The sequence below is a fragment of the Peromyscus maniculatus genome, chromosome 11 (assembly GCF_049852395.1).
Source record: "Peromyscus maniculatus bairdii isolate BWxNUB_F1_BW_parent chromosome 11, HU_Pman_BW_mat_3.1, whole genome shotgun sequence".
NCBI lineage: Eukaryota > Metazoa > Chordata > Mammalia > Rodentia > Cricetidae > Peromyscus > Peromyscus maniculatus.
Window position 1 is genome coordinate 51,067,090 of NC_134862.1, and position 9,600 is coordinate 51,076,689.

Sequence of the window (9,600 nt, forward strand, 5' to 3'; positions counted from 1 at the left end):
TTTTTTATGGTCTACTCTTTTTATCTGGCAAAACACACTTACATATATATTTTGGCATCTGTGGTTTGTCCTTGTGATCACATAGAACTTGAATAGATATGAAGAGGGTACAAAACTAGTCTTGTTCTTTATTTTAGTGAAAATGCATTGATTTCCTTTCTACTTAAGTTGGTTTTGGTTATGAGCTTGCTGTAAACTTCCTTTATTATGTTAAGATGTGTCCTTTTTATCCCTAACCTAGGCAAAAACTCATGAGCATTTTACTTAAATAATTTTTCTTAACCCTCGAAGTATAAATTGTCTGATGCTCTAGATAATATTGGCTTTTGTATGAGATATTCTGCCTCATACATTGGCTCTATTTTTCCCTCATCCTATCAACTCTATAGTACTAAAAACCAAAATTCATCCCAGAGATGCAGGCATGGCTCAACATTTATAAATCCATAAATGCAATTCATTAAAAAAAAAACCCAAACTGAAAGACAAAATACATATGATCATCTCATTAGATGTAGAGAAGACCTTTAACAAAATCCGACACCCTTTTTTGTTAAATGTACTAGAGGGATTAGAGACCCAAAGGGTATAGTTTGGAAAGGAAGAAGTCAAAGTATGTTTTTTTGCAGATACAAAATAGTATACATAATTGACCCAAAAAATTTCACCAGCAAATTACTATAGCTTATAAACATCTTCAGCAAACTATCTGAATACCAAATAAATGCACAAAAATCTATAGTCATCAAAATATATACAAATGACAATGGACTGAGGAAGAAATTGAGGAAGCAACAACTTCCACAACCATGGAAGAAGAAGCAGAAGGAGTATAAGAGCAAGAGGTGATGAAGGACACCAGGAGAACACGGCCCTCTAAATCAACATGGTCAAATCACATATGAACTCATAGAGACTGAAGTTACATGTAGAGAGCATGCATGGATATGCACCGGGTCCTCTGCATATATATTCTGGCTTCTAGTTTATTGTTTTTATGGAATTCCTGTGTTTAAGAATGATTATGTCTCCGTTCTACCGTGTCTTTTCTTGGGCTTTTTTCCTTCAGTTTATTTGTTTTGTCAAGTTCAGATACTAGTTTTTGTTTTATCATATTACTATCCCTTAGAGACAGGATGTTGATCTGGATGGCAGGAGAGTTGTACAGAAACTTAGAGGAGTAGGGAGAGGGAAAACTATACTCAAAATATATTATGTGAGAAAAAGTTTTATAAATAAATGAGAAATGAATAAAAATATAAAATAAAATTCAGTTTTATGTCATGCTTTGCCAATCAGAAGCCTCCTTGAGCAATTATCAATAGAATTGTATGTTCCATCTATTTTTTAAACTTAGAAAAACAAGTTAGTCCTTGACTATCTTAGTCAGCTTTTGCTATTTGTTGATAGTTCTATTTGTAACTATTATATCATCAAGTTTTCAAACAAAGACACAGTTTCAACATGCACCTTTTGGCCTTCCAATAATTACTGACATGCTTTCTGCTGACCTTTGTCTTGTTAGCAGTGATTTGTATGGGCAAGTTCTCTACTGAACTACAACAGAGTGTGTGTTCATGCATGTGTGCATGTCTATGTGTGTGTTGTGTGTATGGGTGTGTGGGTGGTGTGTTTGTGTATGTGTGTGTGGGGGTGCTCATGCATGTGTGTGTGAGACAGAGAGAGAGACAGACTTACATAGAATGGGGAAAAGGGAGAGAGAGAGAGAGAGAGAGAGAGAGAGAGAGAGAGAGAGAGAGAGAGAGAGAGATTATCTTATTTTGCAAGGGAGATAGGGTGCTGTGGGATGTTCTCTTTGTCCTGTGGGAGCCTGTTCTCAGGTTCCTCATGGCTTTACCCAGCAGGTCCGCATAGAGGATGATTAGGACCACAGGCCTGAGTGCAGGTGTCTGAAATGGTCTGCACTTGGCTGTGCTGGGGGATGGTCTGTATGTCAAGTTGCTCTGATTGGTCAATAAATAAAACCTGATTGGCCGTGGCTAGGTAGGAAGTATAGGCGGGACTAACAGAGAGGAGAAATAAAAGAACAAGAAGGCAGAAGGAGTCACTGCCAGCTGCCCGCTAGGGCAAGCAGCATGTGAAAATGCTGGTAAGCCACAAGCCACGTGGCAAGGTATAGATTTGTGGAAATGGATTAATTTAAGCTAAAAGAACAGTTAGCAAGAAGCCTGCCACGGTCATATAGTTTGTAAGCAATATAAGCCTCTGTGTTTACTTGGTTGGGTCTGAGCGGCTGTGGGACTGGCGGGGGACAAAGATTTGTCCTGACTGTGGGCAAGGCAGAAAAACTCTAGCTACAGTAGAGAATTCAAGGAAATTTTATTTTAGAACATGCCCTTAGGTCATTAACTGCTTGTTAAAATCATTCAGCATATTTATTCATATTACTTATTTTTTGCTTTCAACCTATGCAGGCAACCTTGCCTGCTGAACTTTTTCTTTCTTTTTTCTTTCTGCTTCTTCTTAATTTTTTTAAAGAGCCATTTTAAATATATATAATACTAGAATCACTAAATTTTCAGAAAATGCTCTCTGAAGGTTACAGACAATTTTATTAAGAAAATACCTTCTTTGGATGTTGAGAATTTCTTCATAGTGGAAGGGGTTTCAAAAGTGAAACTTCAGTCATATAAAATATCCGATTAAGAAAACATTGACAGTATTGCTACTGGTTGAATTTTTATCACACGTTTTCCTTAGTTTTAAATAAATAAAAACAAAGATAGCATGAAATTAGCTTCCACAGCATGAAATTATTTATAGCAGCAATAAAGCAAGACCATAGATAAAAGCCTAGCAATGTGTGTGTCTGAAAGGCTGGGATTTATGTAGCTTGACTCTCCTGCATCTGGAGGTCGACAGCTGGTTATTATGTACACCTAATTTACCAGAGCGGTAAATACCATAAGTGAAGAGATCAATTCACCAAAGGTCTGTGGTTCAATAGGTTTAGCACTTCATCTTGGAAATAAAATGTGGAATAAATTAGTAAAAATCCTTCTCCGCACTGCCTTGATAATAAAAAAATCCCCACAGTGGAAAAGACACTAAATGAGGTGTCTTTAATATAATTATGTTGATGTTAATAAACCCAGTTTGATCTGCTTTATGGTAGCGGTGTAGTAATATTAATAGTGTTTAACCATATTACAGTCCCTGGACAAATGACAAATTTATGTTCAAAATCAGGTTACTCATCTTTAAAAGAAAGTAAATTAATAGAATTTCCTACTTACCAGAATATTACAAGAAAATTTAATTTAATTAAAGAATGTCCTAACTTGAAGCAACAAATCATAAAGGAAACACAGATTTTCACATAATTTTTAGAATCAGGCATTTGTGCTAACCTAAGACTTACCAAACACTCGAGAATACAGGTCTAACAATTTGAGGATTATCTCATTTCACTATATGAGTCACAAACAATTACGATATAAAACAGCTTTTTTTAATAAAGATTTTTTTTTACACACCAAAATCTAGCTTCTAATCTTAATAGGATTAATCAAACGAATACTTATAAAATAATATTTACTTATCTATGTAGAAGGTCATTGACAGACAGTAGCTGATAAACACAGCTAGGTAAGACTTAGATTGTTCATTACTCTTTATGCCTGACTGACAGCATATTGTCGTCATTTTTTTTATGAAGTGTAATTTCTTAAATTTGCAGCCATTAAAATAGTTTTACTTTTTGAGAAAAGAGTGATTTGTTGTTGGGTCACTACCAAGACAAATGTTCTCAAACTGTTCTCATGTGCCCCTTTTACACTCTTCATGATCATGACTTCTATCTAGCATAAAGTTTTGGAGGCTCTTTTCTGTTGTTGTTATACTGTTAGTGTTGTTTTGGGGGCAGGTCCATCTAAATATTATACAGACTGAACTGGCATAAGGATCTTTTAATACCTCAAACCTAATTTTATGTATATGCATACCCATTATGGTTTGGGAAAGTTTTTAGTGAAATTAATTATTTTAAGCATCAATCTTTTAAACATATGTATATTTAGTAATAAATGTCATTGTTAAAACATAGTGTCATCATTGATGTCTCAATAGGCAATTATCTTCCTTGGATTTTATTACTACAACCTCCCAGTGTCCTTAAAAACTGTGAGTTATGAATCTTTCTTATTTAACTCCATGATTCTAATTCCATGTCTCCCTTTCTCCCACCAAGCTTATTTCTTAATTTTGGGAGGACTTGGGGGGCTTAATTCCTCTTTTGACAACTTGTGACCACAGTAAACTAATTTCCTATGACTTTTTAAACTCTATGTTTCTTCTTGGCTTCTCTCCTCTTGGTCTCAGTAATTTTTTATGTCAATGGAATTTGGGATGTTGGATATTTCTTAAATCTAAAAGAGCATCCATGTTAATATAATTATTCATTCTAGCGAAGTAATAATTTCTGTTTTAGCCATTTTTTTGAACTTCATAATTGTTCCAGTCACAATGCTTTCTCTTAATGTTATTCAAATCATAGATTTCTGTGCTTTAAATTTTGTTCATGTATTAAAATTATTTTATTTTATTTATTTACTTACTTACTTTCAGGCAGCCTCTAAATATGTAGCTTTAGCTAGCCTAATTCACAAAGATTTGCCTACCTCTGCCTCCCAAGTACTGAGATTAAAGACATGCATGGTGTGGACCCGTCCTTCCAATAAAATCTTAGCATACTTAGTCTAAAGTCTAGTAACTATTTTCTCTTCTGAAATGAAACAGATTATGAAATCATTAATTTTCATGAAGATTTCTAGAACTGAAACTGTTTCTTCTTATGGTATATTTGAATTTTTTTTTCAATAATCTTAGATGCATGTTCTCCTGAATGGGAAATAATGGTTACATATTCTCCTTTCTTGGATAATGCTCATAAATGGCAGGGAGTTAAAACTGAGTGATGGGCAATCACTAAAGGGGAAAAGGTTCTTGTTAACAATCACTAATGACCTGAGTTTGATTACTGGATCCCACATAATGGAAAGAGAGAAACAACTCCTATTTCTGGCCTGCACACATGCACACAATGGCCTGCCTACCACACCACAGTGCAATGAATGAATAAATAAATGTAACCTAGAAAGAAGAAAGAAAAAAAATAATGTATGTTAATTTGAGCTCTAATGTGTAAGTGTGTGCTTAGTGATAGGAAATTAATATCCAGATACACAGAAAATGTTGTTTTATGAAATGCAGAATTGGTGCCTATCAACAATAGAGAGGGCATTAGAATTCACTTGTGGACATAGAAAGGATATATAGCTAAGCATTATGAGAACTACTCTTTTCTTTACACAGTTTTCTGCCAAAAGTTGATCATTTATATTCTAATATATTGTCTTTCTAAGAACTTATTATTCTGCTGGTCTTTGAACTCTCAAATATTCAAGATATTTGATATTTTTTAAAATTACTTACGTAAGTTGTATAATTCTATGACTTTTTTAAACCATTATGTTAAATGAACCTAAAATATATTCAAAGTTTTGTTTATTGTATTACAAGTGTATCTGGCTTTTATTTATACTTAACTGAAGAATGTCTCAATAATACCAGTTCATATGTATGTGATCAATATATGCATTATACTTTATCTCTTTCACTCAATTTTATTATTTAACAGGATATTATTTGTTTCCAGGTAACATTGTTTATTTTATCTTATTAATTTTAGAAAATTATGTTGTTTATTCATGTAATTTTTGAAACTCAACAGATAAATATGACTGGAAACAAAAATAAAATGAATTATCATACTATTTTTAATTAATTGTAAAGAAATTGAAGTAAATAAATGTTAGCTTTAGTACAAATTGTTTGTTTCAGAGTCAGTGAGCTAAAGATTTCTAATCTTATGTGTTCTTCCAATAGAGTGGTATCTTGAGATAACATTACTGAAATGAAATCTAAGACAAAACAAGCAATCAGTGTAGCAAAGTAGAGCTGTAATCAATCCCATGTGGTCTTATGTAGATAAGGCATTATGTACTCACAGTGAAAGTCTCCCTATTTTCCAAAGCTCATGTAAATAATCATTACCTGCTTATTAATCTGTAGGGTCCTAATCAGAAAAAAACATGAGACCAAACATTTTTACCTCATGCAGAGGCAGGCAAAAGACCATTCACACTCTTGATTTAAGAAATCACATTTTGTCACGTCAAACATTTTTAAACCTCTTTCTTTGCCATTTCTTTATTTTTATGACATTTGTATTACTTCTTATTTAATAAATAACTATACTCAATGTAGTATGATCCATGAATTTGAATAATGTAAAAAAATGTAATGTAATAACAATAATGTTATTAATATGGCTGGCAAACAGTGGCAAAAGTCCAAGCTCTATTCACAAAACTGATCTGAAGGATACTGAGAAATATTATATAAACTTGCCATAAATTTCTGTATATTGACTAAATGAATAGACACTGTTATTACTATGTTGGTAAGAAAATAGTAATTATTGTAGTTGTTAAAGTTTTTGGTTTTACTTTGTATTTAAATGTTGTAATATGATTATAAAATTTATCTCTTCATTTTTTTTTCTATCCAAACCCTCTCATATACCCTTCCATTAATTGTATTTATGTTTTCAGGGTTCAGTATTTGATATTGGATAACCAATTGATGTTCTCTTCTCTGGGGAAGATTATTTCCTCTGTTCTCAGACTCCACAGTTGCCTGTAGTTCTTTCTGTCTGATTGAAGCCTTGTATTATTTTCCCTGTCCACTTTGGCCTCTCAATTACTGGAACTGAAGTGAAGGCTCCTGCCTGAAGGCTAGCTTATTAGTACCAGAAGACATCATGCAAGCTTCCAAAGGAATGAGGCAACCAACAGTTGCTGTGGATATTACTCTATGTAAATAAAACACTGATGGCCAGTGACCAGACAGGAAGTATAGGCGGGACAAAGAGAGAGGAGAATTGGGGAAACAGGAAGAAGGAGGGAGAGACACTGCAGCCACCGCCAGGACAAGCAACATGTGAAGACGCTGGGAAGCCACCAGCCACGTGGCAAGGTATAGATTTATAAAAATGGGTTAATTTAAGATAAAAGAACAGTTAGCAAGAAGCCTGCCACGGCCATACAGTTTATAAGTGATATAAGCATCTGAGTGATTATTTTATAAGTGGATTGTGGGACTGCGGGGCTTGGGGAACCTGGATAGAAGCCCTCCAGCAACAAACAGTCCTACCCAACTATGAAGTCAAGGAACCACATCAGTGACCATCATGGTCTGATCACTATATGGGTGCAGTAGCACCACACATACTTCAGTAGTAACCAGCTGCTCTCTAATTGGACTTAAGACCCACTCAACATGATAAAAAACCTGCTTGGTAGTGGAGACCTAGCTAACTCCTCGGTGCTAATGAAGTCATGGATATTGGAGAATCTACAACCACTACTTTACTAAACTAGCATAACCCCTAACAACCTTCTAAACATTTATCCTTATATCCACAGATTATTATAGTCTTCAATCTTCATCAAAGACACAACATTTTGCAACATACAGAGACCACTATGGATAACCATAAGCTTTCAAAATGTAGAGCGGTGGAGCTTAGTTGCAATGGATACATCTACAAAACAAACACTCCTGCACCCTAGGCTCAGAGAACATTGCAGAAGGGGAGGCAGAAATATTGATAAAATATTGTAACTTATATACTTAATTTATAAAGACTGTATTCTGCAATTAAGGCAGCTATCATATACTACAATCTGATTTGAAACAAAAGGTAGAGTAACACAAGAAGAAAACCAGGACAGGATCACAGAGATAAGAAAGTTTTATAAATTGAATAAGGATAGATAATAGTTTGTCAAGCCATTCTTCTGCTCAAAAATAAAAATACTTTATGAGTAAAGGGGATGTGGGAGCTCACAGAAGTTTCCTAGTGAGATCTGAGCTTGCTTTACAGAGCAAGACTGCATAAGGAGGTGGATTGACCACATACATGGTTACCAGGTGTTTGGAAGGGCCTGCACTTAGTTGTACTAGGGGGAGGTCTTTTGCTCCACCCCTTGGCACCTCTATAAATAGCCCTTTAGATGAGACAGAAGGGGCCATTGTATTAACAGCCAGGCCCTCCCGAGGCTATCTTGTGTTTCTATCTGTCTCTTTCTTCCCTCTATACTTCCATCTAAATGTCTTATCCCTCACTCCTCAAGAGTACCCTGGGGGGGGGGAGTGGGGGAGGGTCCCCCAACAGGAGGAAAAGAATGGTATGAAATAATGACATCTACAATTGCCTTCATCAGAATTCTCAAAATTAGGAACATGAAAGAGGCAGGTGTCTCTTAGTTGAGATTTTACTGTTTTTCACAAGCCCCTTATACTAACAAAAACTTTTGTGCACAATGTGTTTTTGAAATTTTCATGTTGAAGTTTTGTTTTTGTTTCATTCATCACCGATACATTCTCCCTAACTGCACACATAGTTTGTCTTTAGTCTAAAACAAACTTAATTTTTTAATGTATAAATAAAAGCATGTAGGTGGTCAGACATAACTGCAGTGATTGAATGTAGAATGAAGAGTCCCAAAAACTTGAATGTCACTAAGAGTATGAAGTATGTAAACACAGCAGCTGTCATCCCCAACTTCTACAGTGGTGCTAGCAAACAATCATTTCAATATCAGAACCGAAAAGCCTCCGTTAATTTGCAAATTCCCCAAGTAGAGAAAACCATCCGTGGGTGCCTTCCATCTGTTGCAAGAGGTTCCAATGTCTGTCATTTCGTAGATGAGTGCACACCATCCAAGTGCAGCACAGACTTACAAATCAGCTGTCAGGTGCCACAGAGGCAAAGACACAGGAAAGTAAACTCTAAAATAACTTAAATCAAAAAATATATCGGAATAATAGCTTGCTGTATGCTGCAACATATTATTTGCCTTATTCAATAAAAATCAAACATTACATATTATGAATATTGTTCTCTTTTTAAGAAGTATTTTATTTGACCCAAGGAATTTTTTTGAGGCTACAATGCTATATGTGTGTGTGTGTGTGTGTGTGTGTATGTGTATTTTAAAATTTAAAGCATATATATATATATATATATATATATATATATATATATATATAAACTATACTATCTTTAAAATAAAAAAAATATTATTAAAGTAAATAAATGCAAGTAAATGCAAAAGCACTTGCACCCAATTTTCATGAGCAGAGTTCAATACCCACATGTAAGAAGAAGAGACTCATATAGGTCCTTCACTTGGTTAGTTAGAGTTACCCCAAGGTATTTTATATCATTTGTGGCTATTGTAAAGTGTGATGTATCACTGATTTCCTTTTAAGCCTGTTTGTCAATTGTATATAGGAGGGCTACTGATTATTTTGAGTTGATCTTGTATCCTGCTATGTTGCTGAGGGTGTTTATAAGCTGTATAAGTTCCTTGGTTGAATTTTTGGGGTCACTCATGTATACTATCATGTCATCTGCAAATAGGGAAAGCTTGACTTCTTCATTTCCAATTTGTATCCCCTTAATTTCCTTATGTTGTCTTATTGCTCTGGCTAGAACTTCAAGTACTATAT